The sequence below is a fragment of the Mastomys coucha genome, chromosome X (genome assembly GCF_008632895.1).
Source record: "Mastomys coucha isolate ucsf_1 chromosome X, UCSF_Mcou_1, whole genome shotgun sequence".
Lineage (NCBI taxonomy): Eukaryota > Metazoa > Chordata > Mammalia > Rodentia > Muridae > Mastomys > Mastomys coucha.
The window spans coordinates 3,756,328-3,775,139 of record NC_045030.1 but is presented as its reverse complement, the minus strand read 5'-3'; the positions used below and the strand labels follow the sequence as shown (position 1 = coordinate 3,775,139).

Below are 18,812 nucleotides of genomic sequence, written 5' to 3'. Positions count from 1 at the left end.
AAAAAAAAAAAAGTAAGGCCATCTACCTTTCTTATACAGCTCAGACTCACTTGCCTATGGACGGTAACATCGGCAGTTAGCTGAGAAATCCTACAATTAAGACAAGGCCTCACAAACAGGACACAGGCTAATGTGACTGAGGCAATTCTTCACTTGAATGTCTCCTGCCAGGTGACTCTCTTAATGTATGTCAAGGTGACAGCTGCAGCTAACTATCACAGTATCTTTTTAATAAATCTCTAATAAAACAATATTAACAAATAGAATGATATTTTTGTGCCTTTGGCTTTCCTTTGGTGTGTCAGGACAGGCAGGCAGCTTGCCAAATGTAAACTATAATATCCTCAAGGGTTGAAAACCACTAGTTAAAGCCACTTGTGTATTAGAAACTCAAAGAAATTACCAGCATCAATGGAAGAATACTTCCATATGTGTGATGGTGAATTATCTGTGGGTCAGCCTGTAGTTACTGAAAAAAGCAAAATCATGCTGCGTAAGCTGTCGGCTTGTTAGTTAAAAGCTCAAGTTACTAAACTACAGGGATGTTAAGTCAGCAGATGCCCAAGAAACATTCTGAATGTCCAGTTTTCTTTCAAATATCTGCTTCAAGCATTTTATCAGGTCTTTGTTTATTCACTGCCAGGACGGTGTGATTATATACTCATTTCTTGGCTGCCATGCAAGGAAAATTACTAAAAATTGATTTTAAATCTGTGCTGTATGATTCATACTTAACAACCATTTAAGGAGTTGATGTTTTCATATATAATTAAAGCCACCATTTTCTACGTTGAGTTTACCTTTCGTGTTCTCTCTCTCTCTCTCTCTCTCTCTCTCTCTCTCTCTCTCTCTCTCTCAGGAAAATGATGAGTGTATTAGAAAAAAAAACAAAAAGGAGAAACTCTAATTACTGTTCTCTCAGTGTTCGGTTTGTCAAATGCAAACCTTAAAATAGTAAACGAAAAAGGTCCAGAAACACATACAGAATTTTATCACCTGCATGAATATAAGCATAATGGGGATTGTTTTAAATGTAAAATAAAAGCTTTTTAGATGCAAGGCATTGTGCAATCCAAAATTATACATTTTAAAATGGTGTCCTTCAAGTTAACAATCACAGAGTTCTATTTGTTATCACAGAATGGCATGAGTGGATCATTTTGACCGGTTATAAGCTAGCACATTTCCCATTTTACAATTAAAAAAAGCAAAATTTACCATCTTGTGACTGTCAAAAGGCTGGTCATAACTGAAAATATGACAGTGTTCATGACTAACCAATAGTTGTGTCCATAAAATACTGAATCCTAAGTATCTCTGCTATCAGATCCCTAGAAGTAAAAACACATTTAGGAAAAGAGCTGGTGAAGAGCAAGATTCAAAATATGGCTCTCCCTTCTTGACACTGGATAACTCAGTCTCAAAGGCATTATTAGGTTTCATGAAATTAAAAGCATTTAATCTGCCTTATTTCCTCTTTCAGGAAATATGTACAGAGATTATTCTATTTGCAGTCAAACTTGATAGCAGAAAAGAATATGGAACTGTCCCATGTATGATGCAAGAAAGGCTCCTTGGTAGCCATATAGCATGAACGCAAATGTGGTATGTGCAATAAACAGTGTACACAAAAGAACAGCTAAGGACATTGTGGCAAGTTATTGGGAAATAAATAAATATTATTATAAGAAAAATTCTAAAAGAAAATCAGGGAAGAAATGTAATGTTGGAAATGTTCCACTGCATGACTTTACAATTATGTATGTAGGCATGATGCTTCTCTCTACCAGACTACTACCAATTATTTTCCTGTGTTCTATTCAGAAATATCTCTCTTGTACGCAACTGCCTTTCATTTGGGTCTGAATAACTTTTTTTTTGTAGACAACTAATTTAGTCGTAAATCCTCAGATTGGTTTAGTAGCTCTAAATGGTTCCTTGAAGGAGCCTCTTAATAAACAGAAAACCAACTGTTTGCCATTTAGTAGTTATTCCTTGAAGGAATTTGTATTTAACACTTATGTTAAAGTAGATAAATGATGTAAAAAGATCATAACACTGGAGAAGAATTTGTGTTTTAGACTTGACTCAATGCCTTCTCAGTGGGAGACCATAAAGCACAGGTCAGTCTTGGTTTGTAGGATTTTTTTTGTTAGATTCCCAACTAGTTGGTGCCTATCAAAAGTATCCTGCCGGGCAGTGGTGGTGCACGCCTTTAATCCCAGCACTTGGGAGGCAGAGTCAGGCAGATTTCTGAGTTTGAGGCCAGCCTGGTCTACAGAGTGAGTTCCAGGACAGCCAGGGCTACACAGAGAAACCCTGTCTCGAAAAACCAAAAAAAAAAAAAGTATCCTCCTAAAAGAAGAAAGACTTTGTGGGTAAAAGAAAAGGGTTGGTGGGAGGTTGAGAGGAATGAAAGATTGATAATTAGGGTGAATGCGATCCAATTTATTCATATATATATATATATATATATATATATATATATATATATACACATTGAGACAATAAATCTAAAAAGCATCCTATTTAGGCAATAAGTGTTATAATTATCCTATTTCTTACTTCATATATCCGGACAACGTTATTTAAGCTCTTTCAAATATTTTATATTTTCTAGTCTAAAAAATGAGCGAAGTTTTTAACCTGAGATGTTATGAGAATTACATAAGATAGCTTAAGTAACAAAAGGTATCTGGCAACATTATCACTTCTGTAATTATTACCAGTAGAATGGCTTGGAGGCACTTTAGATTTTGAAGCATCTGAGTCATGGATATGGGAAACTTTTGGTTTCATTGTGTGTCACATAAATGCTTCAAAGACTCTTGTATCCTAATCATCTGTCCCTTCCCTTTTAACTATTTCAACAAAAATCTTGACATCCCCATGTAAAAGCTTAATAAGTTTATTTTCATGATTTTACTCAGTACTTCTCTCTAAGACATAATCTTATGTTAAAGCATATGAAAGATTAAATTGGTACAGAGTCATTAGTTCAAAGTAATGCAAAATATTGAAATGCCATCATTTTAATTAAATCTCAATTGAGTGTGACTTTTAAGAATATAAGGGTTATAGGAAACCTTAATTCTGAAGTTAAATGTGGGTTGACAACATTCATTTATAAATGGCTTCATTATTTAATATATGGACTCTGAGAATATTGCTTTATTATTGGGCAGATACAAAGCTATGGATGTTCAGGCCGAAGAAGCCTAGAGAACTAATGTACATGATGCAGACCTACAGGTAATAAAATTATACTGTTTCAGGTCTATGCCAGATAACAGCTTAACTGCTACTGCTCTCTTTACAAAAAACAGTAAAGAACATTAAATTGGGTGAGCAGGGAGGCAGGGTGGGTCTGGGAGGACTCAGTGACGGATATACAATCAAAATATATTGTATAAAAACTAATAAAAATTAAAAATAAAATAAGGATGATCATGTTAAGACAGTGGATCAGCTAATTTGCTTAATGATAACAAACTTTTGTCTATTTCTATTCCTTAGCATTGTACTGGATATCTTAGTTGTATATAACAAAATTTATTTGAAAAACTTCTTAGTGTGAAAAGGATAAATGTGAAGTACAGAATAAATTGTAGAAAGATTTTAGCATGCTATATAAAGAACAATGTTCCCAATAGTCATATTTCTCAAAAAATAAAATAAAATCAGACAGCTAATCTAAGACAGTCAGCAGGTTTACAAAATAATAGTAGGCCCCTGTTCTACCTCTTTCTACCCATATTCCAACTCATTTGAGGTAAAAATCTAAACCAATTTTACAAACCATGGATTCTTTCTAATATCTAACCTCCATATATTAAAACTGCATTTATGTCCTTTCCATCGCTCCTTTACCCTCATCTAACTCCCCCATGGCCCCACTCCCTCTCAAGTTCATGACCTGTTGTTATGTTCTTGAACTGTTATTACATATATATACATATCTGTATGTATGCAATCTACTGAATCCATTTTATTTTACATATATGTAAGTATGTTTTTAGGCCCGACCCCCTGAAGAAAATTAGCTCTCCCTCTCTCAGCAGCCAGGATGGGCTTGTGAAGTTTCTCCCATCAAAGTTGGCATATGCTTCTCATTTTAATTCATCGTTTTTTCTTTGGGTTGAACTTCTGGGGGCATTATTCAACAATATTCTAATTCTTTAATGCAAGGGTTTTTTGTTGTTGTTGTTGTTGTTTTTTTGTTTTGTTTTGTTTTGTTTTGTTTTTTGTTTTTTTCTACTGCTAAGATTGTTGATTTCTCAGAGTCCTTTCCTGTTATGCTTGTTCTTCCCAATACTATCCTGCTTTGCTCTTCACATGTGGTCACCTTCCCCTCTGACAATATCAATTAGCACATTGGAGACTGTTAGACACTTGAGAGTTTTCTTATGCTCCTCAGTATTAGTGAGCTTGCTGTCACTGGAACAAAATATCAAAAATGCCTTGGGCTCAGTTTCAAAGGTTTCACACCATAGTTGGTGGCTGGACGCTTTGGACCTGTTGGCAGATCATGTTGGAATCATTTTATAGGTGAACTCCTCACCTCAGAGGAAGCAAAGAGGCTGGCCCTCAAAATTACATTTGAGGACAACTCTTTACCCCAACTAACAACCAAATTCTCTGATTAGGCCCTTCCTCTTAAAGGTTCTACCACCTTCCAATAGCTCCAGCCGAGGACAAAGCCTTTAGAAATGTTCCGAAACTATAGCATGTTCCCAGTATTACCTGTTTCCTCCAAGTTTTCAGTTTCTTTGCTTATGTTGTTAAGGTAACTGCTTTTGAGATCAAATGTTTTCTTCAAATGTCTTTTAGAGGACAGTTGCTTTTTCAGTTTCAATGTTAAAACCTCAGAAGGGAATTGGGGCATGGAAAGTGCTGTTGGTGGCCTTTGCATTTGGGTGACAAGGCAATGTAACTATAATGACACTGGGATAGAGTATTCTTCCAAATATCAGTATGTGGGGATCTTTTTCCCTCCAGTTTGAAGGCCACACATACTCTTTTAACTTGCTGTTTGATTCAGAGCATAGCTGACAGTGTGATGGGAGGTGACCTGACAAAACAGCTAAGTATGACTGAGTGCTAACTCAGCATGAACATTTGCAAGTCATGCTATGATTATTTTATGATCTAACTTCTACTTGTAAGAGAAGTGATATGTGTATCATAGTGGCTAGTGTATAGTAAGCCCCAGCACTTGACATATCTTCTGGTGGTTATACTAAGTTTGGAGCACAATGTCTTCATCTACTTCCCACATCTCAGAGATGTTTACACAAGTTTAGGCTAGTGATCTTCTCAGGATGTTGCCTACAAACCATTAGCAGCAATAAGAGCATAAATGTACAAATTCTCAGGCCCAGTTCTATTCCTACTTTGTCAAAACAGTGGGGAGAGAGCCAACCATGCATGTTTCACAGACCCTCCAGTGATTCTGATGCATACTCAACTGTGAGAAACACTAAACTTGGAGAAAAAAAATATAACAGGCCAACACAGGTATTAAAGCCAAGACCTAGACTTGGTGTAATACTGAAGGTCATTAGCAGAACTACTGAATACATATAGGACCTCACTGATTATGGATAAGGAAATGTCACCATTATGAATAATGAGTAGAGTGTTGTTAGGACTAAAAGCATTATTATTGCTCAAAAGAATGAAATACAGATTTTGTCTGTAAAATCACTGTGGTTTTCCAACACAAATCAGAACACGAATTAATACAAAAACAATTGGCTTCCCTCTCCAGAGGTTGAAGAAACCTTGAAAGAATCATTAACTGTAGTCATCCTTTCCCAAAACAGGCTACTGAATATACAGTCTGGATCATTTGCTAAGGAAAGGTTATTTGAAGAGGTCACTTCAACAAATCACAACTATCAAAATTACTCTGAAATTCTGAGTTAATGCCATATGAATAAATGAGCTTCAGAAGGAAAGAAAAGTTGGGGAATGAACAGAACAAGAAATTAATATCCCAACATCATTTTCTTAGCATATGGCAGTAGCTTTATGTCAATGAGATGATTTCCTCCAGGGACACAGCAAATCCCAGTGCTTGTATTAAGTTAGTAAGTAACCTGTTTTCTTTTAAACAAAAAGGAAAATCCTTTTCCCCCAGAGGACACAGTAACTCATATAGGTTCATATTTCAGGGGTGATGCCTAGGCACTCAATTTATTCTGACACATAATCTGTCTGAGCAGCTCAGCTTAATCTCCTGTGTGGCAGAGCACAGGATATTTCCCTCTAGCTCTTTGCATCCTCTGTGGAAAAAAATCTCAAAGCTCCACTATTGCTATTCAGGAGACAACAGCTATAAAAATCACCTTAAGGAATATCAGACAGACTGCCTGAAAGTCAAAAAAAACATACCTGTACTATTTGGACAACAGAGTTTCCCTTCACATTGGGGATGAGATTCAAAATAACCATAAAAGAATGCTTGCCATACAAGGTCCGCCTCTATACCTGGAGGATCCTCTTTAAACACGTGAGCATATCCTCAGTGGCTCATCCCAGCACCCTAAGAGGTCAGTGCTATTTGGATTACACTTTTCAAATGAGAAAATTAAGCCTCAAAAATGCTAAGTAGCTTACCTAAAGTCAATAAAAGGATGCCCTGGAGCCAGGATTCAATCCCATAGCTTGTGAAAACCCTGTTTTTAACTACCCATTTAAGCACCTTTGCTGAGACTCCAACCTATTTCAACAGCTGCATTTTGTAATACATGTGCGACTCCTTTTGCTTCACAGGCAAATTAGAGAAAAAAGTTTTTAAAAAGCAAAATTCATCAGGAGTGATGATGACAGAGGCTTGTAATCACAGCACTTGGAAAGCTGAGGAGGGAGGATTGTGGGTCAGAGAACAACCTGGCCAAAACAGTTCCACACTAGCAAGCATTATGTAGTAATTCTGTCTCAAAATAACCAAAAGAATTAAACAAAAAAATAAACTATTTGTTGAGGATAATACTCCCGTTTGGATTGTGTTTGAACCTCTTCGAGCTTAGTTAGATACCTGTAAAATCTGCTAAGTATGTGGTTCCTTCCTGAAGTCATTGTATGAGCAGAGGGAGATTCAGCTGGTCCCCACAGTGCTTGCTTGGAGAGCAGAGATGCTTTGGTTGCCATGGACACCAGATTTCAACACACCACTGAGCACTGGAATCTATTCTGTGCAAAGAAACCAGCCAGCAGATAGACACAGTAACATCTAACTGCACATTAATGCCATGGCCAATATTTGTTTTGCCACCTCTCATTTAGATGATGTTCTCACCAGTGAAGTCTTGAAAGACTTTATCTGTTACCTGGATACAGTTTGGTTATGACTAAGACAACAATACTCACACTTCAACATGTCAGTCATTCATTGTTGGAGTTGTTGAATGGTTGAAGCTATTCATAAAAAAAAGTCTGGTCTTATACAAAACAAATGGATTAGATGATTTCATGAAAGCTGAGTTTGCCTTAGTGGCTAACACCCTAAGTATAAGTGGTCTGTTGGCTCTGTAGGTTTCCCTAGTAACTAAATCCACAAAGAAAATAATTAGAACAGGATAAATAGCATTTAGATATCTATATACCTATGTATATATTTTTAAAATTATATATAAAGATTATATAATCTTTATATATATATAATATAGAGAGATGAAAGTTTTAAAAATTAAAAGGAAAATGTTCAATTACCTTCTATTTCAGTTTTTATTGAGGGAGAAGTGGTACTTTCTGTCATACCAGTAAAATTAATTGTACAATTATAGATAGACCGACAGATGATAGAAATTTCATGAAAGCAACATGTATTGTTTGGTTGGTTGGTTGTTTTTCTGAAATAAACCACATATTCAAGGGATTATGGACTTAAAGACTGTAGGTCAGAGATCAGTCATCTGAATCATGATAAAACACAACTGGAAATATCAGAGACTGTTAGTTCCATTTAACCAAGGGATCATTTCCAATCTATGAGAGATAGTAGAAATGTCTCTTTCACTTGGACAAAATCCTCTCTGCATTATGTATCGGCCAGTCACCTGACCAATACAAGTCATTATAGAAACCAACATAAGTAAAATTACCCAAGAAGTTAATGAGAAAATAATATAATCAATCATTTTCACATGTAGAAATTGATAAATATACTACAGTTTCATTAAAAACCATCGTGTATCACACTGGCTGTTATTGGTAAAATTCAATACCTTTACATTTTAGTATACTTAAAAGGATTTTACTGTTTACTTTCCAAATTTATTCAGTAACAAACCAAAATTAACCAAGCTCTCTTAAAGTAATCATAATTAAAGAATATTTTTGAGATTTAATGGAATATATATACATATATATCAATACATAAAAACTATAAATTTAATGTAAACCTAAATGGGTTGTTTTGTTTAGTATTTATGACTTTACCGTGCCTGTTAAATTATTGTACAAGAAAAGTTTTAAAAATTAAAAGGAAAATATCCAATTGCCTTCAATTTCAGTTTTTATTGAGGGAGAAGTGGTACTTTCTGTCAAACAGGTAAAATTAACTGTACCATTCTAAAATAGAAAGCGGTATTGAGCACATGTTTTCTATTTAATCTGGAATGTTATAATAAAGAGCCTCTTCTGGCATTATTAAATGATGCAAATTTCCTAAAATGTGCTTAATTAGGTCCTTTAAGAACAAAACCTTCTGAGGCTTAGTGAATAATAAATAGTCATTGCTGTGCAAGTATGAGGACCCAAATTTGAATCCCCAGCTCCACATAAAAGTTAAGTGCTTCTAGTTTAGCTTTGGGGATTGTGGACAGGTGGTCTGGGGTGCTCACTGGCCAGCCATTTTAGCTGAAACAGCAAGCTTCCAATTCAGTGAGAGGCCCTCAGGGGACTAAGCAGAAGCAGAGCAGTATGATGTGATGCTGTGGCCTCTGTATGCACATGCACTCACTCCTCACATACATGCACCACCCACAAATAACTACACAATTCCTTCACCATACACAATTTATTTTTTAAAAAGGAGAAAAAAACATTCTATATCCAACGGAAAATGACATTTATTATAGGAAAAAGTCCAGGCTTCCCTTCAGCATAAACCGAAAAGTAGAAAGCAGATATAACAGCAGTCATGGAAGAGGGTGATTCTTAATAGAAAACCACAACAGCTGGGGAAAATCGACAGATAGGAAATCCCATAAAACTGGAAGCTTTTGTATTCACAACTGCTCCAACAGAGCAGTAGTGGGAGCATTACAGATAGACTTTCTCAAAAGACAGAGTTATGGGTCATACAATAGACCCACCCATCCCAAACCTGACTGTGAACAATAGTCTCAGCTTGTGTTTATGCTAACGAGTGAGAAACACCAACTGAAAGCAAATAGTCAATGACCAACTAGTGGAGCCTCAAGTCTTAGCTCTCCCACTGCCCAATTGCGCATTCTTCAGTCTCTCTGGGCCTCAGTTTCCTCAGGGGGTATTAGGAAGATAGTAATGGTGTCCATGTTGGAAGGTTGTTAATATTATTAATGCACATGGGAACACACAAACACACACACAGACACAGACACACACCGCACATTCCAAGAAAGTCAAAACTCAGAAATATAGAATATAGTTACTAGTGGTTACCAGAGGAAAGGAAAGATGGAGAAAAGGGAAATAAGTCTAGTCAGAAGAAGATGCCTGGTAATATAGCACAGCAAATGGATACTGTTGATATTAACGTATTTTACATTTGAAAACTGCTTAAAGGTGGATTTAAAATGCCCTTACAATGAAACATGAGTATCCGAGGTAATAGATGTGTTAATTAGCCCTGTTTGCTCATTTTACAATGTACTGAAACATTACACAAATAATTATTTTGACACTTTAAAAGCAAAAATGTTTAAAGTAAATAAAGTTACACTTTACTACACAAACAGTAGGAACATAATATATTCAAACATCAGTGTATGGAAGTAAGTGATTATGCATTGTTAGTTTCTTTTATGTCTTTTAGCCTTCGGAGGGTACTCAATTGTAAGTGACACATGATCTAAACTGTAGCCTATAGGCTCGTCCCACTTTTTTGGCAGGTCTATAATCAAGTAGTTAGTACTTGTGCCTGGCCTATAATAATCCAGCTTTCCCAATACTGCTGTCACTTGAAGTCAATATTTAAGGTTCACACAGGGAGTGTGTAATACACACCTACTTTTAAAAGCATATTGATTGTCATATCTTTCACCTATGTATTGTCAGTTTAAGAATTAACAATAATAGGGTTCATTTTCTGCCAGAAATTAAATAACAATTATAAGAACGCATTCTCTACCATAGACACATCCATCCTCATTTTATACTCATCAGTTAGATTCCCATTGGATTCTATTAAATCATCTATTGAAAAGAATGTGAGAACAGAACTGTCCCCAAACACCAGTGGTGGGAATGAAAATTGATGATATGGCTTTGTTGTTGCTTGCTTTGTACTTTGAGACAGCATCTTTTTTTTTTTTTAAACTTTTTTTTTTTCTGAGACAGGGTTTCTCTGTATAGCCTTGGCTGTCCTGGAACTCGCTCTGTAGACGAGGCTGGCCCTGAACTCAGAAATCCGCCTGCTTCTGCCTCTCAAGTGTTGGGATTAAAGGCGTGCGCCACCACCACCTGGCTTAAGACAGCATCTTATTATGAAGTTCTACGTGGTTTGGAGCTCACTAGCTAGCCCAGGCTAGCTTTGAACTTGCAGCAATCCTACCTCAGCCTCACTTGATGTAACATTTTTGAAAAACAATCTGATCATCTATAGCAAATAAAAAAAAACTTATGTAAACTTTGACTCAATCTTTAAGAAGTGTTTCCTGCAAGCATGCCTGAAAAAGTAGGTAAAGATGAATACATATATATATATATATATATATATATATATATATATATAATGTGTTTGTATTTTACATGTGTATATACATATATGTACATTCTTTTTATTCTATTTTTGATAAAAGAAAAAAGAAAAAGGAAACTAGGAAATTTAAGTGTCCATCAATAAGGTTAAGTTATGTTACAGACAATTAGAAACAAAATAAACAAATAAGTAGAACCAAAAAAAGAGATATTTTTCTATATAAGATTAACAAGTATGTCTAAAGTATATTACACAAAAGAAACAAGTTACAGAAGACATATATAATATGATCATTTGTGAAATGAGAAGATGCCTGAAAGTACATACTGCTTTTGCTGTAGGCCTGAGTTCCATTCCCAGCACCCAAATCAAGCAGTTTCAATTGCCTGTAACTCCAGCTCAAGGGGTACCTAACTAAGGGGGTCCTCCTATGGCACCTACACACACACATATGCATACACTCAAACTCACATACACCTGGAAATAAAACGAATCTTAAAAATATTATCTGTGCAAGTGAAGAAAACACACTTATGAAATACATTTTAGTAAAAAAAGGAAGTTTTTTAAACAATTATTAGTTCTCAGAAAGCTCATTTTATACTATCTCATTGACCTTGCCATATTAGTATAACAATAATAATTATAAAGCAAATAAGGGCCTGATGGAGATCTCCAATTAGGCTCTTTCCACATAATGTCTGGCTGTGGGTCTCTGTGCTCACTCCCATCTGATGCCAGAGGAAGCAAACCTCTCTGATGACAACTGGACAAGGCAGCAATCTATGAGTATAGCAGAATATAATTAAGAATTACTTCACTGATTTTTTTCTTTCTTACTTACTTTTTTTAAAAATTTTATTATCATTATTATTATTTTTGCTAGTCATGTTTGGTTCTAGGTCCCTAGACTACCCAGCCTCTGGTTCCTGGTCTCAATATGAGAACTTTTGGCTTGTCTTAATGTATTGTGTTTTGTCCTGTTTGGTTGTTGTCTCTTGGAGAGTTCTACTCTTTTATGAAGGGAAATGGAGGGGGAGTGGACCTGGGGGAGAAGGGAAGTGGGAGGAATGGAGGGAGGGGAAAGTGGCTCAGATGGATTGTATGAGATCAGAATTTATTTTCAATTTAAAAAGTAATAAACCTTTACATGTAACTTGAAGAAGAAAGAAGAGAGAGAAAGAAAGAGAGAGAGGGGGAGGGAGAGAAGGAGGGAGGGAGGGAATGTGAATAGTTTCTGCTATAAAATACATCCCCAATATTTGCTAGCACACATTTTAATTAAGTTAATATCATAGCTTATGTTTGATGAATAGCTAACCAACAGGAAAATTAAAACACTCTACAGTTGCCATGACACATAGAGGTGACCTGGCAAGGGAAGGGAAACACCAGCATCAGGAAACGTAAGTGGGTAAAGGTGAGAAGTCACAGACAGATCATGGCAAGGGAAGCCAAAGGGCAGACCATTTGGTAACCTGCCAAAAGCCTCTCCTTTCTTGTCAGAAACTCTGTCCAACTTTAAAGGTTAGAAATGAAAGACAATTAGCCTTCTCTGTCTTCCCTAAATCTAGAACTGGCCGGAGACCAAGTGATGGGCAATGAGTCAGAAAGGAAAGCCTTCTGTATGGAACATTCTCCATGATTCAAAAAAATAGGTGCTGGGAAAACCACAGACACCCCCGTGCTGCCCAAGCCTCTACTTAACTTATACAAGAGCATGATAAAGGTGAAAATATCCAGGAAGGGTGCCGGTTCTCTTAAGTCTCGTTGGTTGCCTAAACAACCTCGAATGACTATACTTTTTCATTGAATGAGTTCATGAATGCTCTCCTTAGTCCAACCACATTTTCCCTTAATTTCTGTTTTTACTATATACAATAATATAAGTATTTAAATACAACCTGATTAGTCCATTTAGTATTTAATGTAATTATGTGATTTTTTCCCCTACTTTTTGAGATAGGAGCCTCACTGTGCTACATAAGCTGGCCTCCAATTCCTGGGATCAAGTGATTCTCCAGCTTCAGCTGTGTGCTAGGACTATGGCTATGTACCACCACATATGGATTCAATCGATTTCTTGGTCATTCTCTTCTTCTCAGATAAAAGCATCCAGATGTGGTAGGTTGAATGAGGATGACAACCATAGGTTCATATGTTTGAATTCTTGGTCCCCAATTAGTAGAACTGTTTATGGAAGATTACGGGGTATGGCCTTGTTAGAGGAGGTATGTTACTGGAGGTGGGCTTGGAGATTTCAAAGGGCCAAAGTGGACTCTAATTTGTGATCCTCACACCTCTGCTTCTTCAGCAATCCTAGCTGTTCACAAGAAGTTGCTTTATGAATATGCTGAGGATCCAATTGAGATCTTTGCAATTTTTAAATCACAGCAGGAGGATCAAATCTTGTAGGGAATATAATTTTTCTACCTGATAATCAGAATTACACTGGCTTATTTGTTAGTAGGAGCAGAAAGGGCTAACATTACTTGTATTAAACAGATTCTATGTGTCAAGCATTTTTTTGTGGTCTATCACAGCAATTTCCAAAACAGTCCCTTTGTTTGGGAAAAATAAAATCACATCTGTTCACTAATTCACTGAGCATTTCTGTTTACTACAAATGTAAGCTGGGTATGATGGATTATGCCTATAATTGCCATCAGTTGGGAGGCTGAGGCAGGAAATGTGCTGAGTTTCAAGGCAGCCTAGGCTACACAGTGAGTTAAAGGTCATCAAGGCCCAGCCTCAAAGGAACCACCAACAAAACAAAACAAAATGCAAAACCAAATGTTGTCCCTAGTATTGAGTACATGCCTTTAATCTCAACACTTGAAACAGAGGCAGACATATCTCTGGAAAGTCAAGGCCAGCTTCATATACATAACAAGTTCTAGGCCATCTGGGCCTGTAGAGACTCTGTCTCAAAAAAAAAATTAAATTTTTAAAAATGCAGACTACAAACACCAGTAATACTTGTAGCTGTCACCTACAGAAGTCGCAGATATGTGTGTATCATACTGAAGTTCTAAAAGATATCACTGACTCCTATTTTTAAAATAGCATAATCATAAGATCCATTGTAAAAAAATCCCAATGTGTTAATTACATTTTGTTAATGTTTTGATCTTTGAATTAAAGACAATGCTTGGGTTTTTTTTCTTTGTTTGTTTGTTTGTTTGTTTGGGGTTTTTGTAGTTCTAAGTTTTAATTTTAATTGTTATCCTGAGAAGTCTTGAAAGTTCACAGACTGACAAAGGAGTTCTTGGTGCAAAAAGGATTTTAAAAGAGTCACATAAACACCTCTTTCAAGTGCGTGTGTGTGGGGGTGTGGGGTGTGTGTCTGTGTCTACGAGCACACATTCATACTACAGATCAAATTCAGAGCTTCTCACATGCTAATCACACATAATACTTCTACCAGAAGTTATCCCTATCTCTTTACCATTCTTATTACTGGCAATCTATTCAACATAGAAAAACTCCGTGATTTTTTTTCAAAAGGTAAATAAGATCAATATGCTCCCTTGTTTAAACACAAAAGAAACACAAGCTCCTAACTTTGGCTTACTTGGCCCCAAGGGATCTGATTTTAATTTCCCTCCAGTTGGAAGCCTCCCAAGTCTTTGAACTTCATCTCTTACTCTAGTTTCTTTGAGACCTCTAAACCTGGATGGTTTGGTCCTGTCTGGTCCCTCTGTCAAAATGATTGCTCTTAGGACAGGCACTCAATTTTCACGCTCCAGTTTTAAGACATAATATGCCTTCACAAAGGAGCCTCCCTCCCATTCATTCCCAAACAGCAGCTCTGCCTTCTCTAACCTGACCACTCCTCTCCCTTTCTTCCTAGCCACTTCGTTCGGACAATTTCTAACAGTCAAATAAGCTTGTTGGTTTTGCTCACTGCAAAATTCCAAGAATCTACCACATTGCTTGGCATAATGACAGAAAAACCTGAGACTCATAGAATGAATGAATGAAATGTAGAAAATGAATAAAATAAAAAATTATTTTGTAAGGCTCAGCTTATTTGATTTTTTAAGATTTATTAATCCAACTGTAAATGTGGAAGCCAAGGCTCTTACATTTGAAGTTATGTGTCCAGGATCATCAAGTGACAGTTATTTTAATTGGCATCCTATATCTCCCTTAATCTCTCTATCATTTCCTCCTTATTTCCACCAATCAGTAGAAGGCAGAACAGGATGACTGCAAGTATTTGTGGCACAGTTTCTTGGGACTTCAGTGACCCAATGTGTAAGGTTATGTCCCATATATGCTTCAAACCCAATTTTCTCAAGTGTTTCTAGGAGGGTTGAATTCACTGGAACATGTCATGCAGATTGAGTAATTCAGTGAGTGTCTATGTTCTTTTCTCTCTGCACATGACACATTTTAAATGTTTCTCAATTAAATCAACACAAATGGAAACTTTAAGGTGAAAGGTAGTAGAGTAATCTAAGGATGGAACCAATTAGATAAATCTAGACGTCGAGCACATGATCCAAATTCAGTCCTTATGCTTTCTAGTAGCCAACAGAAAGTGAGAAATGCATCAGTCACAAGACATATTTTAAAGACTACATTGATTCTATAAATGGTGAGAAAGAACACAATTATTTGTTTCTACCTCCTGAGACAGATTTCTCTGTGAGACTTTATAACAAAAGCACAGTATTATATTGTAATGAACATTGTAATTCTAAATTACAGTCCCATAAATCAATATACCAATCTCTATACAACAAAGTGTTGCAGCATAAATAAATAGACATGGCTGGAGAGAAAGCCAAACACATACAGAATCATATTATAATCTAAATTGTGATCTATGAATCAACCACATCAGTCTCACCTGGGAACTTGATATGCTGACTATCAGACTGTATCCCAAGGCTGAATCAGAATTTTTCCCTATGTTTTACTGTATATTCATAATATTTATGACAATTTTCCTGTATCTTGCTGACAAGGTCTTCAAGTGATTCCCATGCAAAATAAATTTTTCAAAAGTACTGATCTCGTGCTCGTGGGTCAGTTTGAGTTGAAGAAAAATTTGTAAGAACCTGTAATTCATTCAATTCATTCATTCAACAGATATTTACTGAGAATCCAGAAGTAGAAAATGCTTTCTTTAAACATAGCACCAAAAACACTAGCATACGGGAAAATATTGATAAACAAGATGCCATTTTAAAGGTAAGTTGGCAATGCAAGCCATGTAGTTCACCGGCAACATTTGCAACAATACAGAAGAAAAGTTGTATGTGTGTGTATATATATACATATATACGTGTGTGTGTGTGTGTGTGTGTGTGTGTGTGTGTGTGCTGGACACTATGTTAATACTGATGCTACAGCAAGATACAAACATGCCCATGCTTTGGAATTTGTAGTCTAATTAGTGAAGACATAAATAAACAGACTGAGTAAAACCAAGAAGGGAAGGAGGGCAATTCTAAATAAGACTAGCAGGAAATGCCTTAGTAAGGAGGTAAAGGCCTATCCAAGGTCATGGAGCTAGCTATAAAAATATCTGGAGGAAGTGTTCCAGGTAGGGAGAACAGAGAGTACAAAAACCCCGAGACAAGAAAAAGTCTAAAACAACAGAAGGCCAGTAAGGCTCCTGAACACTGAGGAAGAAGCAAAGTGGGCCTGATCATGTGAGATCTTTCTCCGACATTTTAAGTGTCACAGTTTTAAGTATTCAATGGGAAGCCACTGGAGAGAAGGCAATAAGGAGCCACTGAAGGATGCTGAGCAGGAAAATGACGTAATGAAAAGCGTCTTTAAGAAGCTAGCTTTTTAAAATGGCCTATGAGTGGTTTAGTGAGGTGAAAAAAAAACACACCCTGGCTCAGAGTGATTCATTCATTCCATTACTTATTACGTGGCACAGATGTGTCAAATAATGTGAGAAGGATCTAAGCTAGGGTGATAACTACGGGAAATGACAGAGGAAGGTGAATGTAAGTGACATTGAATGAAATAAAAAAGATGCTGAGGCACAATGACAGATTATTTATAGAAAAATGACACACGAGTTAGAAATTCAATTTAATCAAGGTTCATGGATCAAAGCTGTTTGCTGGCAAGGAGTTAGGGAGGGGAAGATGTGCCAGTCCCTGCCCTACACATTCAAAGCCTGAATTTCTTGGATTGTTGAAGCTTAGGCCATCACTAGTAGTAAGGGATCTAACAAATTAAAGGCTGTTCTTTTAAAATCTTAGGAGCACGTTCTCTTGCTCCATCTCCTGGGAGCAGCCAGAGAAGCTCAGTTTGATTAGAACAAAAAGATACAGTTCTACAGGAGGGCAAAAGAAAGATCTTAAATGTTTTTGTGGTGCCTGGCAACATCTAGACTGGTTTTGGACCACCAGATCTGTGTAGAATCTTCCTGGTCTTTTGGTTGAATTTCTATTATGGAGAAAACACTCAAAGGCATGGGCAAAAGAAGAAACAGGTGGAAGGAAAGCAACTGAGGAAAAATATGGTTGTTTTTTTTTTTTCGTTTTGTTTTGTTCTGTTTTGTTTTTTAACTGCCTACCATAGGACTTCGAGGTTTGGGAAGCAGATGCAAATGTAATGCAAATGATATGCAAATCTCTCAGTGGCCTTCTAACTGGTTGTATACAACAGGAAGGGCCCTTGTGAAACAGCTAGCAGATAACAATGACTCAGAAGCAGAGCAAACTATTTCCAGACAACTTTGTCACATGGTCCTTTGCTGCCCTGCTAGCTTAATACATCCTTTAACAATTTTTTTCTTCACTTGAATCAACTTTACCTGCTGTAAATTTAAAAAAAAAATCAAGTCTGTGTGTGCAATGGTTATCTCATCTAATTATACATTTAAGGTGCTTCATATGCCTTTCTTTTCTTCAAATGTCTTTTTCACTATATCAAGCCAAGTTAAATGTGTCACTTCCCCCCTAGAACAGTGCATTTGTTCCAGTAGATTATGAACGAAAGTGCTTCTCTTTCAGTTGTAGTTACTATGATGCTTCATAGTTTTATTTATTTATATTTTCAGTCCCTCAACGCCATGGGAATTGGCACAATTTTTTTTCTAATAGCGACATCCTATATTCATGGCAATTCAGATAAAACATGTGAGTGTGTGTGCGTGTGCGTGTGCGTGTGCGTGTGCGTGTGTGTGTGTGTGTGAGAGAGAGAGAGAGAGAGAGAGAGAGAGAGAGAGAGAGGGAGGGAGAGAAGAAGAGAGAGAAAGAGAGTCTGAACTGCCTTGAAGGAGCCCCTGAAAAAAGCTATAAAGCTATTTATCCAAAGCTGCCTGTCACAAATGCTGTGACCTATGTCACACCCTAAGTACTGATTTTAAGATGGATTAAAAAAAAGTATTTGATCAAACTGAGTATTTTTTGTTCTACACTTAGTTATTTTAAAAGACCACACTCACATCAAATACACATGCACTATGAGTCACAGGGTGAATTTAATAGTAAATAATACAGTATACACATCAGACCTATACACAGCCAGCTTACTATTGGTTATAGGACCAGGAATCCAAAAGCAACTCTCCTGCGCATCACTCCCTAAAAGTTTCATTACTTTTTAAAGACTCTAATGTTCAAGGGCATTCTTGCTAGCATAATTCAACAGAAAGAAAATAACTCCCCCACTCCACCCCCTTTGTTTTTAAACACTCATTTTTAAGGGCCACAAGATCAACCCCTAAAAAGCCATGGGGCAAAGAGGGATCTGGAGTGATGCCACAAACTTCACTGCAAAAAAACAAAGAAACAAAACAAAAAACAAACAAAAACAAAAAACCAGGGGTAAGGCACAAAGCCAGGTAATCCAACAAAAGAAGGAGGGAGGGGGGAGAGAGACAGAAACAGACAGAGAGACAGAGAGACAGAGAGAGGGAGGGAGG

General features: G+C 36.7%; 1 protein-coding gene across 1 annotated transcript in view; it reads right to left on the bottom strand.

Moving 5' to 3' along the window:
- Lancl3 (LanC like 3) overlaps window positions 1-18,812 on the bottom strand; it is a 109,771-nt gene that overhangs the window by 89,652 nt on the left and 1,307 nt on the right. The gene's annotated exons all lie outside the window — the stretch shown is intronic.